The sequence below is a fragment of the Uloborus diversus genome, chromosome 2 (genome assembly GCF_026930045.1).
Source record: "Uloborus diversus isolate 005 chromosome 2, Udiv.v.3.1, whole genome shotgun sequence".
Classification (NCBI taxonomy): Eukaryota; Metazoa; Arthropoda; class Arachnida; order Araneae; family Uloboridae; genus Uloborus; species Uloborus diversus.
In genome coordinates, this window is record NC_072732.1 from 119491200 (window position 1) to 119509628 (window position 18429).

General features: G+C 31.4%; 1 protein-coding gene across 1 annotated transcript in view; it reads right to left on the reverse strand.

The window, feature by feature from the left end:
• The window catches only part of LOC129217283 (probable G-protein coupled receptor No9), a 147688-nt gene that overhangs the window by 69191 nt on the left and 60068 nt on the right, over positions 1–18429 (reverse strand). Inside the window, exon 2 of the mRNA XM_054851556.1 lies at positions 1010–1133. The gene's annotated coding sequence lies outside the window, so the exon portion shown is untranslated. The remainder of the gene's footprint in view (positions 1–1009; positions 1134–18429) is intronic.

An 18429-nucleotide genomic window follows, 5' to 3' on the forward strand; every position in this document is an offset into this window, starting at 1 on the left:
TCTAAGTACCAAATTTCAACTTTCTAGGACATACTGTTCCTTAGTTATGCGACATACATACGCACATCCGCACATACTCACATACATACATACGTACATACAGACATCACGAGAAAACTCGTTGTAACTAACTCGGGAATCGTCAAAAGTGATATTTCGCATGTCTATACGTTCCTAGGCACTTATCCACGTGTGATCAAGTCGAAAAAGAAACTTAACATTCATTCGGAGGTGAGCAAAATAAAAATTATGGTTGATTTTTGAGTGAAAATTTTTCACGAATACAATACTTCATTTTTTGTAAAAGAAAGTAATAATGAGTATCTGCTAAGAAAATACATTTATATCCCGTTGCAACGAACTTCAAAGGTCTGAAAATTTTGTTCGTTGCAACGGGAATTCCGTTGTAATGAAATTGAAGCAATGTAATGGAAATTAAAACGAGACTGAAAATGTATTTCGTTGAAATGGATATTTCGTTGTATTGGTATTTTCTGTAACGGGATTTCTCTCGTAACGAATTTATTGGAATACAAGGCTCATTTTTTGTCATAAAATTAACTGTCAAAAACTTGCTTAGAAATTACATGCAAAAAACAGATATGTATTATTTCCTAGGACTACACTCATGTTTTTTTTGTTTTTTTTTGCATTTCAGTATTTAGTTTATATGGGCTCAGCTCCGTTTTATGTACTATGTCCATGGCAAACTTTGTGTAGAAAACTTGAAATGTGATCACACTGTGGCTTACAGTGTACTGTATCGTAAATTATATGACATCAGAAGAATACATGTAACAAATGAAGATTTTTATTTTGCAAGTAATAGACTTAGATGTTGAATAGTATTTAATCTTAATTGTTAGTATTTTTCACATACTATGAAATTGCATTGAAATTGTTGGAGTTTTTAACGATGGCATGAGTTTGATAGATAAAATATTTCAATGGAAACAAATAGCAGGTCAAAAATAGTAATGTTAATCTAAATCCCAGTATTAATACATACCTCAATTTTATTCAAAAAATATGATGATAAATATTTTGGATATTGAATCTTGAATCTTGAAATGAGACACAAAAGATACATGTTGCACCTTTGCTTGTTCCAGTTATGTTCAGTTTAAAGGAATCTAAAATGATGAAAAAAAAGGGGGTTTTAGTCAAACACGCACACACAACCTCATAATGTTTTAAAGAATAAAGATTAAATTTCTGACAAAAATATTTTTTTTAATTTAAGTTAAAAGTGCTTCTAAATTAGCCAGCCGACCACTAACTACCCTCTAACACTTTTAAACTTTGATTTCTCGTTAACATATTGTAAATTTATCAACAACTATATGATAATTGGCTTAAAGAAATTGGATTCAATCGGATGTCAATCACACATTAATTTTACACAAGATATACATTAATAGCTCTTTGTTGAATCAATCACAGCCACAAACAGCCAATCACAATACGTTTCACACATGTCTTTCAAAAATTTGATAAGACAGATCAATGCAGGTGAAAAAAGGAAATTCGCTAATATTTTTACAGAACATTAATCAATTCCTACGTCTTGAAAATCTTGTTTGCAATCTATCTTGAAACCGTATCGAAAAACACTTCACTCGATCAAGACCACTCGTGAATTACAATCCGGTAAATCTTTGAACACTACTTCTGGAAGGAGCAAGCAACGGAAGATAAAAATACATCAAAAACAAAATTTGTCACGTAAATCATTCTTAAAGTGATCCTAGAGACGAACATTTGGAAAATAAATAAAGAAATACGAAGCAGCCCCTCTAAACGAGAGAATTTACGACTTGTTTGGGGAAGGAAATGGATGTCGTGGAGAGCTTCGGGTTCATCACTTTGGTTGGTAAAGAACGGAAAGAAAAAAAAAGACGTGACAATTAGACTCGACGTTTTCGCGACCCGAGGCGTCTAGATCCTAATGTCATGATTTTTGAGCTTTCCCTAGAGGGAAATCGCAGTTTTTGGCTTATTTGAAGCGATGCCCTTAGATTTTCTGTAACAGCGTAACCACTTATAGGGTCATTTTCTAAAGGTGTTACAAGTGCCGTTCTTCAAAAGCAATACAATGTGGACTTTTTTCTTTCTTATGAGCATAATTTTTATATTAACTTTCCATAAAAATATTGTTGTTATTTATTTTTTTTTAATCCAGGGGGAAAATCGCAGTTTTGGGCTTATTTGAAGCGATGCCTTTGAGATTTTACATAACAGCGTAAATGACAACTTAGAAGGTCATTTTCAAACGGTGTGACAGGTGCCGTTCTTCAAAAGCAATACCTTTCGGATTTTTTCTTCATTGTGATTACAATTTTTATATTCATTTTCAGTATAAGTATTGTTATTATTCTTTCAAAAATCAAAATTGCTTTTTCTATCAATTTGTCCACACTAAAAACTGAAATAAACATAACTAATTGATTTTAACACGCAACACAATTGTAATCTGTATATTCACAGAATAAATAATAGCAGCCAAAAAAAATTAAAACATTAAAATTTTGAGAAAAAAATAAATAGGTGGTATACAGCTTTGTACGAATCGAGTTTAATATTCCGTCTATATTTCTTCTTTAGTTTTTAGAGACTAGACTAACATGTTATGACTAGACAATTATGTTGTTTAGAACTAACATAAATGCAAAGACTTTAAGAACAAATGCAATTTTTGAGTGTTGTAATCAAAAAGCTTTTGATGGATGTCGTGGGAGAGTTTTGAAAGCACGGTGTCATTTTTCTTTTTGAAATCGTCAACTACAATGACTTTCTAGAACAATTATCAATGGGTAAATATTTATATAAAATAGGGGCTTATGATGTTCCCTACTGCCGAGTTTATGATTTAAACGAACTTATGAGCCGAAACATGGCATGCAAGGCATCTATTGGGCAATGACTTCGATCTTTCTCGTTTTTGAGTTTTGTTTTGTTCTTTGTATGTTCTCATGTTTGTGTTCCTGTGTTTTTGATCCCCATTTGGTTATTGCCTCGCCTTTGGCAAAAAAAAAAACTATTAACAACATTTTTATACTAATAAACTGCAGTGAACCAGTTCAAAATTAATCGTCACTTATGAAAGGAATGGAAGATCCCTCCCTCCGACCACCGATATGCACCCGTATCGGGCTCTTCTTTCGATCTCAGCTGTCAAAGAGCGTCTAAATTGGCAATTTCTAGAGTGGCAAGCGGACATACGAAGATTTTTTCATTCTTTGAGGACAGAAAAGCTTTTGCGGTCTGCTCCAAGTGCAGGGTTTGGCAGGCCTCACCCAGACACATCCTGGACTGCTTGGATCTTACCAAAGAAGACTTATATGCTTCTTCTTTCTTAAGGACCAAAGAAGGATATCTTCTTTCGATTTCTTAAGGATCAATGATTTACTGGATCTTGCGTAACTCCGTCAGACAATCAGAGGATTAGAAACAACAACGAACCCTAAAGAAACACAATTTACTGTTAAATAGGTTCAGGTATTTCAGGCTCTTTGGGTTAACTAATTTCCTTTGATATTTATATAAAGACGACTAACTTTTTTTCTGTGCTCGTTTGAGGAGCAAAATTTTCTAATGTGCTCAACTGAAAAATTAAACTTTTATCCATATTGCTCCGAAGAACACACTTTTGGATCAGCCCCTTTTGGGTAAGGCTTTTGCATAGAACACATAAGAAAACAAACCTCGTCACTTACACTTCTCAAAACAAAATTTCCTGTTGACACACTTTAAGAATTAAATTAATATGCTGCAGGTCGAGTGGAAGCATTCGTACCTTAATTCTCTCAACTCGACTCTCGACATTCACAACTATTTACAAAATCTCATTTAACTTCAAACTTTCTTTTCTGTATACTTTCTTTTCTGTTATTTTTATAAAACTTAACTTGACAATGAGTGATTTTAAAAAGGCAACAACTCATGTTTTTAAGGCATTTCAAATTTATTTTATGTGATAGCGAATGAGGATATTAAGGCAATTTAAAAATTATCACAAATCTAGTAACTCATATTTCTTACCAGTAATAATAAACGTTGAAAACTACTCGTCTTTCTGCGATATTTTAAGATAGATTTCTTGTTTTTGTAATTGGTGGTGTTCAGTTAAAAATTGAAAGTAATAAAATATCTCGCAATAAGTTTCAATTGAAAAACTCGGGGCGAGAACGTGATATGCCCCATAACGTGAATTTTTCAGAAGGCCAACTTCTAACTTATAAAAAATATTTATAGAATTTTTCAAAGGTATTATACTTTCTATACTCTGCAAGATCCGTTTTTCTCTAAATGATATCATGGGCAACAAACAAAACAGCTTAGAACAAAAACGCATGGGAAAATCTACAGGAAACAAAATAGTCATATTTTGAAAGAGAAATTATAAAGTTATCTATTTGTATTTATTCCTTATTTTGGACACCTTATAATACATAAATGATCATTATACGCCAAATACTACAAAACGAAAACGAATTTTCTTGTTGGTAAGAAATTAACAATCAAAAAAGAAAATTTCCAGGAACCGTACTGTTGCATGATGTAAATTACTACAATGTCCATAACGTAAAAACACATTGCCGTCTTGATATAGAAAAGAAGAAATGAGTTTCGGAATTATTTTTGTGACTGCTGGAATAGCTGCCACGAAACCACTTTAAGTTGAGAAAACAGTGCTTGAGTTTCGTTTTCAGTGTCAAAACATGTTGCTTCGACTAAGAAGTCTGTACGACGAGATTCGTTTCACCAAAAAGAAAAAAAAAGAAAAATTTGAATTTTGACATCTTGAATTCATATTATGCTTTTCGCAATCACGAGTGTGTGTGTGTATGTAGGCATGTGTGTTTATGTGTGTGTGAGAGGTATGTGTGTTTGTGTGTTTGGGTTATGTGTATGTGTGTGTAGGCATATGTATTTGTGTCTGTGTGCAGGTATGAGTGTGTGGGTAGCTGTGTATATGAGTGTTTGTGGGGGGGGATGTGTATGTGTGTGTAGGCATATGTGTTTGTGTCTGTGTGCAGGCATGAGTGTGTGGGTAGTTGTGTGTAGGTGTGTATGTGTAGGTGTCTGTATGTATGCGTGTGTGTATGTGTTTGTGTGTGTGTAGGTGTATATGCTTGTGTCTGTGTAGGTGCGTGTATGTATGCGTTTAAATGTAGGATATTGACGCAACCTGGAGATGGCTTTCGCTATAGGAGCAGCATCGTGAGGAGCCGGTCGACGGTGATGCTTCAAAGGGTGCTGGTGGGAAAATAAAATGATAGCACATCAAAAAGTCAAATAAAAGCAATAAACAATCGTGATTGCTCAAAAAAAATCAAAGAAAAAACAGCATACGTTTGATCAATCATTTCAGTCATTGACACTGAGACTGAATAAACTTGTTTCAGTAATAAAATATAATTCCATTTAAAAAAAAACGCAGTTTGATTTTTGCGTTTTGTATATCGTTTAATCAATGTCTGTCAAGTGTTTTTTGTGATCGATACTAAAAATAAAATAAAACTTGTTTTATTAATAAAACCTGTTTTTTTGTTTCATTTAAATACAAAAAAAAGCAGTTTTTTTTTTCCTTTTGCGTTTTTGTATCAGTTTGATCAAAACATCGATATTTTTGCATTGATTTATACTAAACGTCAATAAACATATTTTATTAATTGTTTAATTATTTTTCTTAATTTCAATACAGAAACACAGTTTGAAATTAGTCTCGTCAGAGGAGGTATCATAGTACGAATTTAATTAGGTCTGGATTGGTAAGTGATTTAGGTTAAAAATGATGTGATTAAAACTTCGTTTTGGAAACCGATTCTCAAAAATCGAAATGGCTGTTGCTTGATCTCGCAGGTCTCCGTGATTAATGTAGATGGCCTACCTCATAGATTTTGTGGCTATTTCGCTTTATATGGCATATTTACCCTTCTCTTTCATGATCTAACGTTGATACTTCTAACTCAATCTTGTAGAGTGAATAAATAAAAATTTGAATCTTTTGTTTAAAAAAAATACCATCAGTATAATCTGATGATAAATGAAAATCAGCCCAAACTATTAATAATTCTCAGTCCATCGAACAAATAAAAAACCAAGTTTATTTCCCTCCCCCCCCCTTAAATAAGTCAGTTTAAAAATACTTATTTTAAAACTTTAAAACCACCTGCCTAAGAAAAAAAAAATAACTGCTTCAAAATAATTCAAAACAAAATCAGTTTCAGCTGGGATGACATGAGTAAAGCGAGAAATATTTTTACTTGTTTTATAACCTCTTTTTAAACTTTCCGCGGGAAGTATTCTACGAATAACTCTGGAGCCATGCAAGATTTAAATATATATATTTCGTCGGTTCTTGCTTCTTTGTTTAAAAAAAAAAGATTAACATTCAAATCAAAAACGTTTTAAATTTCCATCAGATAATAGTATTTTTACATTTTTATCGATAATTTAAAAATTATTTCTTTTAGCAATGGTGAGTTTGAAATTTCTTGAAACAATTTTGTATTTATGGAAAGCATACAAATAAAATTTTTTCTCCCTTTAGTATGTATTCTTCTTGGTGCTTGAGAAATAAAGAAATTATCTCACAGTAACCAAATATCTTATGAGATTTACACGATTTATATGAGGGTTTTGTTTCTTTTTATACATTTGGTTAAAAGATGACAAAACTTTAAAACTGTTTTCGTAAAAAAAAAATTTGAAAATCAAATTAAAAGTAATTTTGGAATTTAATGAGTGTACATCTTATACAAAGTGTTAATAAAACCAATTTGATCCTTCTACTTTTGAGTCGACTTTCACTAGATGATTCAATAAGTACTTATAATTACATTATTTATAGATAAACAAAAGTGCCCTTTATAATTCCAACTCTTCAGAAACCTTAATTAAAATCAATTGCTCAACTTTCGTCTTTGCTAATAAAATTGCCAGTATTTGGGAAATGACTCTCCTAAGACACACATTAGACACTCGTGCCTTGTAATGTTTAACTATTATCCAACCTTCAATTACCTATTTATTTTTGTATTAAAATGATCAGTATGCTCAATTACTAGGCGAACTGAAACTAACATTTCTCTCTACAAAAATGTGTGTCGTTAAAAAACACGGTAGCAGTGAAACGTGTCTTTTCTTGTTTTTACTTTCTGAATTTCCACTTGATCCGCACATTATCTCTCACGCCTCGCTCATGTTCTTTCTAAGCCTGGCATATGAATATTCACAACAAAATTGTCCAAAGCTTTATAATTGTTGCCAAAAACAATAAAAAGTAATGAAGTTTATTACAACGATTATTACCTAACAAAAGTTAAAACTAATTTCAATGCTGAACTTAAGCGATTTGGATTGCACTTTTAAACTGATTACTTCACTTAAATCAAATATGTCTTTAAAAACCTGCATAAATTGAAAAGTTTAAAATGCCCAAAATCCCTAAACATATGTTACTGAAGTCCAGTCTTGAAATTAACTTGTTAAATTTAAATTTATTAACAAAACTAACTTAATTATTACCACTATGTTTCATTGTTTTCGGTAGTAATTAAAAACCAGAAGCGTTTTGACTTTATAATTACTATTATTTTTTATTGTTTTTGGAAACTTATAAAACAGGTACGTCACTTCCGTCACACAAAAAGGTTGCGAATCAGAATTTCAAAGCCGTCGCATAAAAAGTTTCACTTCAGAAACGTTATTCATTTGTAATTAAAGCATTTCAAATACGCATGGACTTATAATTATAATTACGTTACATCAAAAGTGTAGAAAACAAATTTTATTTTAATCATCAGCAATTATCAAACAGTAGTGACTTACCATTTCCTAACTTTGAAATTTCAATTCCGAGTTTTATTTCGATGTATCAACACGAAATTTACATAAATCCTTTCCAAAGGCGAGCACAATATCAACAATTCCGAAAGAGGAAGCAATGGTGAATGATCTGCGAACATGTGACGGGCATCAATTAGTTTCCCTATGTTCGAAATGAATACGTTGCAGTGCCTTTCTCCATCAACGCTGCGATGATTATTAGACTGGAGAATTCATAACATTCAGATGATTGCACCTCCAGATTAAATGTTAGACTTCGACGTAAACTCATTCATACGTTCCAATACTGTGATTTCACTTCATTTCGGTTGGAGACTAAATTAAACCACGAGAGAAAGTTTTCGAATGTTTGAAGTTGAAAGTGAATTTCCAGATTATACTGAGCCCTAGAAGAAATTCGTGGATCGAGATTGGATTTTGGAGCATCTTCTGTTAGTTTCTTAACAATTTGCTTCATATCTGCCTTTTTGATGAACTATATGATTTTCAAAATAATTTGTAAGACACTATTATCAATCTCACTCTTTCTTTCATGTTTTAGTTATTAAATTTAGTGCATACCATTTTCTTTGATGCTAAAATTCTTATTTTCTGTTTTTGGAAAACAAACCTTGGCTTTAGTAACCATATTTTAACGTACTCTTAAAAAAAAACGAGCTGATATGTGCATCACATGACATCCTTTTACTCCAATTTAATGTAATTTCCCAAATACTGGCAATTTTAAATTGATTCAATAGTTTACTCTCTAAATATCATCAACAGTGGCCAAATAAAAACAGATCTAAAAAAATGTCAAAGTTGTCGCCAAGTTTGCGACAAAACTTGGCGACCAAAAGACTGGCGATATGTCGCCAAGTGCCCGCCAAATTAAAAAAGACCACTTGAGTTTACATCGAAATTAACAATGATTTCCCCCCAAAAAGGGGCAAAAGACCCCTTTAGATACACCCGAATACAACCAAAACGGAAGGAACACAACTGAAGAGCAAACATTCAAACAGTGTTTTCTCCAAAAATAAAAAAAAATGAGTTAGTGATTTTTCTTTGAACTCAACATTAAATGGTACAAAAATATGCTATTGTTTTCAACCAAAACATATTTTTTCCCAGTATAAACCAATTTATAAAATTCAGGTTTCATTCAAAAAGTGTTTCCTCCAGAGCCAGTTTCCAGTCAAACAGTGATTCCTCCAGTCAACCAATCAGAGCTGTTCTTACTGATCACGTGACCCAGTTATTTCCCAATGTGTCTAGTGTTTCAGAGGTTATGTTATTGTTTGCTTGGTACTATGTTGGGGGGGGGGGGGGGGTTTGTTTGTTTATTTTAGAGCGGTGTGCTTTTACCTAAATTTTTATTATTAATTTAGGGATGGAAGGAATAATAGATGCACATTGTGAAAAGTGTTGTCTTACAATCTCTTCCTCTTAGCCATGGAGTATCAGTTGAAAAGAAAAGAGACGTAGACAAACTTTTAAACTTAATTGTATGGCGAAGAGTGGCAAAATCAACCTGATTTTAATTGGTACAAAGACATTATTTATAATTTACCTGCACGCAATGATGAAACGGAGGAAGTAGTGTGCGATTGTTTGGATGAGGATTATGCAGGACATTTTTTTTTCACATATAAATTTCTAGCTTTATTTTATAACAATCAGTTTTATTATGTCATTAATTAGTTTTATTCCATTAAAAAATGTAATCGTAGCAATTTAAGTTACTATCTTTTTCATTCAAAAAGTGTTTTATCCACATTGAAAACATTCAAAACACGTTTCCTCCTTTGAATTCGGTCAAAACATGATTTCTCCAAATTTCAAATGCATTTTTCTAATTCATTTTAAGTTTATTAGGTAAAGTACGCCAACAAGTCTTACTAGTAATCAGTAATACAACTAAAAAAATGATAATTGGGGTCTAATACAAGTTTTTTTTAAATATATTAGTTTTTTGTGTTTCCTGAAAAACTGTATCCGAAGGAGAAAACATGGTTTGAATGTTTGCTCCTCAACTAGACCCCACTATCAGTCTACGTACCAAATTTCAGCTTTCTAGGACTTACCGTTCTTGAGATGTGACATACATACGCACATTCATACGTACATACAGACGTCACGAGAAAATTCGTTGTAATTAACTCGGGAATCGTCATCAATCGTGGATAAGAGCCTAAGAACGTGTCTATACGTTCTTAGGCTCTTATCTACGTGTGATCGAATCGAAAAAAGAATTCAATATTCATTCGGGGGTGAGTAAAATGGAAATTAAGGTCGATTTTTGAGTGAAGCTTTTTTCGCGAATACAGTACTTCCTTTTTTGTAAAAGGAAGTAAAAAATGTTTCTGTAACAATTTAAATCAAAGCATATTTATCAACCTGATTTTCACAACTAGATTTTTTGTTGTTTGAAGTAGAGTTTAAAATTCTTACTATTGTCACTTGAAAACTGAACTAGATAGAGGTAGATAATAAGCAATAGATACATTTTAAAAATATATTTCTTCTCAATTCTTATTTTATTGCTGCATGTTTCAACACTTCCATTTGTTTTTAGCATAGTAAAAATTTAAACAAATGCAACTACTTGATCTGGCTGTGAACATAAAAAAGTTTGAAAGAAAAATTTAGGTTCTTCATGAAAACATTAAATGTACTAAATGTAAAACGGTGAGCCACACAATCCTGGAATGCGTTCCAGTAAACTGCAGAGCAGAATATTTTACTAAACTTTTAAATTTACCTGATAGACATATTTTATGATTAGTTGTTCAAAATACTTTAAAATGTCATTATCATTTATCGAAAAGTTATTTAATTATGGTAATTTATGATAGTTGAGGGTAACATGATACTAAGTGCATTATTTCTAATATTTTAGATGGTTCATTTTGATTAAGTTAATTTTTAAACTAGTGATTATAAGATAAGTAGAGTTGAATTTTATTAGACAAATTTGCCGATTATCATCGACAGAAAGTTCAATAATTTCGCATTTTTGGTATGTATATTTGATTTTTGATGATAAACTCAATGAAGTAATCATTAATCAATTGATTCATAAATAAAAATTAAAGAAATAAATTGTCATTATACAAGGAAAAAAATGTATAATTACAATTTTTGTCAGCTTTAAAAAAATTAACACTCAATATCTCTAAAATTAATGAAGATACTTTGTAAATTTTGCAGTTTAACAAAAATCCATATATTTCCCTTCTAAAATATGCTGGTGGTCTGCTAAAAAATCGGTGTGATACGTTAATTTCTTTGCGCAGCTTTAGGTAAACAATCATTAAATGAATAATTTCTTTCAATGGCATTAATAATAAATAGAAGTACAACTGAGAAAACCGAACATTTGTTTTTAAAAAAATCGTATATTTTCGGTTCTCAGGAAATAGTTTCATTGCAAACTGTTTTCTTGCTTATGTTGTCAGTGGCCGTGGTTAAAACTAAAATCCTAAATCGTAACGTAAGTAGCGACAAGTCGGCCATAAGCTAAACAAGGCTTTCTTCATATGTCTACTATGATGAACTTTGCTTCTTAATTGTGGTTTCTTATTTACTCCACGCTAATCTACAGAAACTCTGTAGATTAGCATGGAGTAAATATAGAGTTTCTGTATATTAGCATGATTGCTAATCTACAATGAAGAGACACCACAGTCAAGATGCAAACCAGGCTAGATCATGGTAGCAAACATAGGAAGAAAGGTACGTTTAGCCCCAAGATAGCGGACGAGTCGCTACTTAAGCTGCGATCTAGAGCTCATCATTAAAAGCGTTGACCTCGTAACTGAAGAACGGTAGGTTTGCTGAATCCCAAACGAAGACCCTCTGTGCAAGCTATTGGTGACTGTTTCAAGTTAAATTGTTTGTGATCAGAAAATCTTTCAAGTACCTATTCTAAATCCATACCTATAGTGGTGTCTCATATCCATACGTATAGTGGTCTATCAGTAGTTTCTTGTCTTTCGGTCTTTATCAAAAACAAAACTGATCTTTCGACCGATTCCGATCGGTTAAATTACTTGTTGTGGTGTTTAAGGGAACCCTGGAGTGTTATTAGTAGTGGGGGAATGTGGTTAAGATGACTGAGTTTTTTTCAAAATCAACAAATCAGAAATTTGTTTTGAAAATTACAGTACATAAAGAAGAAAGTACATTTCATTTTATAATAAAACTTGCGTTGAAACAATATATTTTATTTTTGGAAGTAAACTTGAGTTTTCAAAAAGAAAAGTGCAAAATGTTCACCTTTTTTTATGAGGCAAAATTAAAATGTTTCTAATGAAGTATTTTCTATCCGATTATAAAACCTATTTTTGATCAAAAGAATGAGTTAGTAAAAGGTTTAAATGAATAAATGAAAATTGAATGAAACAATAAAAGAATATTTAAATGAATAAATCAATTAATATATAAGGAAAAATAAATGAGCGGGGGAAAAAATTCGATATGTACGAAAATAAGTAAAAAATCAATAAATTAGTGAATTAATAAATGATGGAATGTAAATGAATTAAATCATTAATGAAAATTTAAAATATTAACAAAATTAATAAATGAAATATTAAATGATTGAGTGAGGTAAACGAAACAAACTATTTCACTTTTGGAAAATTAACACAAGTAACATAATACAAATATAATACAACATACAAAAAACATAATACAAATAAGCTTAATATTAACTAGATTAACACTGCATTGAATTTGGGAGGTCTCAATTAATATTTAAGTCTTAATAACAAGACATTTGTAATTTTATAGTAACCAAAAATAATTTTTGATTTACAGCAAAATATTACAATATGAGTATCAAATTTTGAAAATTGCCTGTATTAACAGATGCTTTAATCGTCGGCGGGTATTTTTTTCCTAATTGGAATAGACTACATATGGTACATTATACTTAAAACAATACGATATAGGTGGAGCTAAAAACAGAGTAATTAGTTCACCATTTCACTTTGCCCCGCTATTTTACTTTGCCTCATGTTCCCCTACTAGTCTATTGTGTCCTGAAACTGCCACTCCAATGCCAACAACTCCAGAAGTACTCTTCTGGAGTTGCTTTCAATATTTTTCAAACACAATCTTTCTCCTCTTTTTTTTTAGTCATCTTGTGTTTTATTTTTACCTAGAAATACAAGGATAATTTTAAATCAGTGTACTTCAACCCACAGCCCGTGGGCCGCTGTATAGATTTCAATGTCCCGCCGCGCGATTTAGTTTCAGTACTGTTCTCTCATATTTGCTAGCATTTCGATGACCGCTAGTGTATTAAATGAAACTTATTGTGCTTCGATGTAGTACCGATTTAAAGGCGAAATTTAAAAAAAAATGGACTGTTAGGCTCTTATTTATAGTACATTAAAAACGATCAGTGTTCAGCATTCAAATCTTATGCTCTTCGCAACTATTCTCCCAAACGAAGAATGTAAAACACTCATCTCGAAAATTCTCACCAAACTGCTTCATCACACAAAAAATCAAAGTTGACAGATTAATAAAAGTAGAGTAATTTCAAATTTCTCATTGAACTAAAAAAAATCACCATTTTGATCATTTTAATTTATTTTTCTGCTTTGTAACAAGCTTCAGTATTTTTTTATATCATGTTTTTCTATTTTAAGTACACTATGCATCGGACATCAATTTTCACTATATAGTTTTTTAACTAATTGAAAACTTATTACTTAACATCATCGAAGTCCCTCATTTAAAAAAAGTTGAAAACAGCTGCTGTAAATGTTTCATACATTTTATACTGTGGCTTGAACTCTTAAATGGAGTATAGTGAATGAAAACCCTTCATTTTTTTACGTTTAGTGTGTAAATTTTGGGATCTATAATAAAACTTTAAAACTGTTATTGATGCCGCTTCTACGATTGCGTTAAAAACACTAGTCTAATGCCGAGTGTTGTCTATTCTTTTAGTTTTATATTCATCTTCTTATGCAATTAAATACAAATGTCAAGCGTAGAAACAAGACATGTATAACACTCTTCAGACTTTTAATAACTACGGATTGCGTCCCATTCAAATTTTTCTGAAAAATAAGGCAAAATTTCTCCAGCGAAACTTAAAGTAATTACGGAGGTAATTGATTACGTCTGAGCAAACAATTTAATTAGGTTGTAGATTTTGAAGCATTAAGCCTCTTGAAAACAGCGAATGTAAAATTTCAAGTTTTCTCGTTTGCAAAATAAATGCCTGGAAAACTTTTAAAATAATACTTGTGTGTAATCTCTCTCTGATTATATTTTATCTTTGTAAAAGAAATTTGTGCGATTTTTTTAATACAAAATAATAGTTTTCAAAAAATGCTGAAGCGAACCATTTTTTAAAAAAATGAGTTTTCTCTTGAAATATGCTTTTTATTACTGTAAGTTAAAAGAATAAAACTGATTTCAATGTCAAATAATACGTTGACGTTTTAACCTTGATTTATCAGATTTATGAGCAATTTAGAGTTTCAACCTTTGATTAATTTCTCAAAATGCATTGGTATTCATTAAAGTAACATGTGGCATTTACCTCGCAACATTTAATCAATTTCTCACAGCTAGATACCTGTATTGTCAGATTTAAGTAAAATTTGAAAGCGCTTCGATAATTTTCAATATGTGTGATTAAATCGTGAAAGATGCGATCGTAGAATGATTTGTGAGAGAGAAACTATTCGAAGCCTCGCGTTGCGGGTAAATTTAATTCAAAAGGGAAAACTGTGAAATGAAATGTTTTCCCTCGCTGTTTGTCAAGATTAAATGAGCGTAAGCCAGTTAGGTTCAGCACAATATTTCTTACGGTTTTAGGTAACAACCAAACAAAATGATCCTGAACTATAAATATTTAATGATTACAATCTAGCGATTCTAGAAATATACATGTAACAAGAGCAATATGAATAATGATTAAAACTTATCTGAGTAATAACGTAAGGTAAACGCACCAGTAGTAGCCACTTTAAGGTTTATATTTGATAAATAAGGATTCCAGGTCTCCCAATGGATTAAAACTTGCAGGAGGTAGAGCGTAGAGCACAGACTATATTGTAGAGAGCAGTTCAAGGAGGTGTATGTAGAGCATCATGGAAAAATGGTATCAACTATTCAGTATGGTCGTCTAGATTGTCCATGTTTTTTTCAGCTGTCTTCTAACACTTCTCCAAAACGAGGTATATAAACATTGTGTTGTACTATGAATAGAACAATGCTCAAAAATAACATTTTTAGAGCTGTAATCATTTTATGAAATGTGAAAGATCATATTTGGAACGTTTTCAACTCGAAATAGTTGCTTTCTTGGATGAAAGTTTATCTGGCCACTACTAGTACCAAAAAAGTTGGGAAATTCATTGGCGAGTGGCGGTGTGAGTTTTAAAATTGCAATTGGTATTGTAGACTCACAGTTTAAAAAAGACACAAAATATGCTTAACTGTAACCACTACTAGTGTGTTTACCTTATGTCAAACAGTAGGTAAAATACTAAAAAGATTCAATTAGTTTTGTAAAATGTTGTAAAAAAAATCACATACTCCTAGTAAAATAATCATTATTGCATTCAGCATTTTCACAACAATAATGTAGGGGAAACCCGGGCAACATGAATACCTTAAGCTTTTCTTGATTATTGTCGTTTATTTATAACTGTAGAAATTGAAACGAATGTTTTTAATCAGTCTTCATTTAATGAACTTGCGTAATGCAATAACAGTTGTCCTTAATATTAATTACACTATTAGATATAAGGCCAGTTTTCAACGATGGCATAAATATCCACTTTGCCCAACACCCCGGGTAAAGTGGATTCGTTACTAGGGCAAAGTGAACAGCAACAATATTTGTCATGAAACTAAACATTAAAAATAAAATAACCATCGAAAATTAAAGGAACATATCCGAAAACCATTTTTTTGCTACAATGGTAATTATTGTAATTATTGCAAACAAAGAAATTAAATTTAAAAATAAAATAAACGCCGAAAATAAAAGGAACATATTTAAAAACATTTTTTTGCTGCAGTGCTAATTATTGTTGTTATTACAAAGAAACTATTCTTAAGAATAAAATAAGCATTGAAAATTAAAGTCTCATATTAAAAAGTATTTTTCTACAATACTAATTATTGCAGTAATTATTGTAACAAGCAAAGAAATTTTTTGAAAAAGTCAATATCTAAAACTTAGGAACATATAAAAAAGAAAAAAAAACATCTTTCTTCTACAATACTAATCATTGCAGTTATCACAAACAAAATCATTACCATATTCGAATGCTGAACACTCTTCATGACACCACTGAGTACAAACACATTGTATCCTGTTTTCCATTGGCTGATCATTTTCTTCAATGAACCTTTTATCACCGAAAAATCACCTTACATCATCAAATTTCTATACTTCCTTATTCTTATCATTCTCTTATGCAGTCCTATGTTTTGTAGCAGAGATTTTTGATTAGTCTTTTTGGTACTTGGTCTTTTTAATAGTCTTCTGAGAAGCTTTAGTCGAAACTTCATCTAGGTACTTCATGACAGTCTTTTTGGATTTTTTAAATTTTTGTCTCTGACTGTCCTTTACTGGAGTACTTGCCTGGAGTGTAGATATTTGTAGTTTTTGTTTACGTGTTGTTATTGTTTTAACAGGCTGAGGAATAGGTAGTAAAACTAAATGACTGTAGCAGTTCGTGGAACATCCAGGTTTGGGTGAACTGCGGGAACATCATTGCCTTGGATTTATTCTGTTGTTTCAGATCCCATGGAAGTATAAGGACGGTTTTCAATGGTAGTATTGTCTTGGGATCTTAATATTGAGGAACTTCCAGGTTCGGATGAAGTGACTTATTATGACCGGGCAAAGTGAATATGGTATTCACTTTGCCCAATCCGCTTTGCCCTTCAGGCACATTTTTGAGGTTACTAAAAATTACTAACAAATCAGAGCATCTAAACTAGTCGTCTACGGATAGTTAAAAGCTACATAATCGTACATCAAATCCTACTCATAACAAAGAACATGTCACAAATAGTATTAAAGTTATAAATGAAACACTAACCTCTGTTAACTAATATTATTTTCCCCAAAACATATTTTGTTCGCTCACTGGCGTCGCGTGAGGGGAACTCGTCCCGACGTGTTTGCCCCACACGGAGCGGCAACAGGCAACCGTTTCTATGACAACGCGGCAGCCGGCCAACTAATTATTTGGGAGTTATAGGCTAAATTCGCTTTGCCCGGGGTATCCCCTTTAGCCGGGTTTCCCCTATATTTTTTCGGATGTCTAGCATTTTTTGCATGAATCAATGTATACTTTTTTGTTGAGAAATATAATTCTAACAATATGAATGTTGAACATAAATTCTGTTTGAAATACTTGCCAAAATTTTATTTTATATGATGAATCGCATGTTATACGCGTTTTTTCCCAATTGCTACACTTTTTCTCACTTTATTCATTTACTCAAACATTAAAATACGAAGTTTTTCTTTCTTCTTTTACATTTTCTTCCGTTCAAGAAGTGCTTCGTACATAAAACCAAAATCACCAAACATTCGTAAAACATATTGACCCAACTACATTTCGTTTCTTTTTTTCATAGTATTTTCTTAAAGTTATTCGATTCTAAGGAAACAAAAAACAGTTTAAATAGGCATTATATAAATTCTAACACAGTAGATTTTCAAAATGTTTTTGCATTAAGGAAACAAACGAACAGAAACAAATGAAAAGAAAAAGTTTTGAAGCATGTTTTGAAAATGAAATAAGAAAAATACCAATCGTGTATTCAATCCTATGCCCTGAACTTTCAGATTAATATATAAATATAATATTATTTTTTCTTTGATCGATTTTAGCAAAATAGATAAGACTTTGAAAAGTTTAAATCTGTGCAGTAATTTTTGCACTTAACGCTAGACTGCATCATAAGTTTATAAACACTGTTGTTTTACAATTATTAAACTTAACAATAGTAAAACGAAAAATATAATATTTTTAATTTTAAAGTTAAATTATGGTCAATATCTATAAACATATTTTAATTTTATTCATTTATTTATTTATTTATTTTGCTGAACCCTAAAACTGCACTAATGCATCTTTTCTTTATTATTTTTTCAATAGCTTTCAAGAAATATTCAATTGCGATAAAACAGTATTTCATGAAATTTAAAAGAAAATGTAAAATACTAATTTCATATTTTCAGTAAGTTGGCCGTCCTATAGCCAGGGCTCAGTCACTTCTTATGCCGGGCTGATGAGTTCTAATAAGCACGAAACTGCAGTCCTCGACTCGAATGACTGAGCTGGCGGTGTATGTAATGTACTTTTATCCATTCATAAAACACTGTTTTGAGTAAAATAACATTTAAAGCTCTAAATAAGTTCAAATTAGGAAAACTTTTTTTCAATTCATTGAAGTTTGTTTTACAAAGCGAAAAATATGAAGTACAAAGAAAATGTTTGCTTACCCAAAAGTAAATGATGTTTCGTATCCGAAGCTAGACGCTCAATTACTAAGAGCATATTATACGCATTTTACTTTAATACGAGAACTACACCA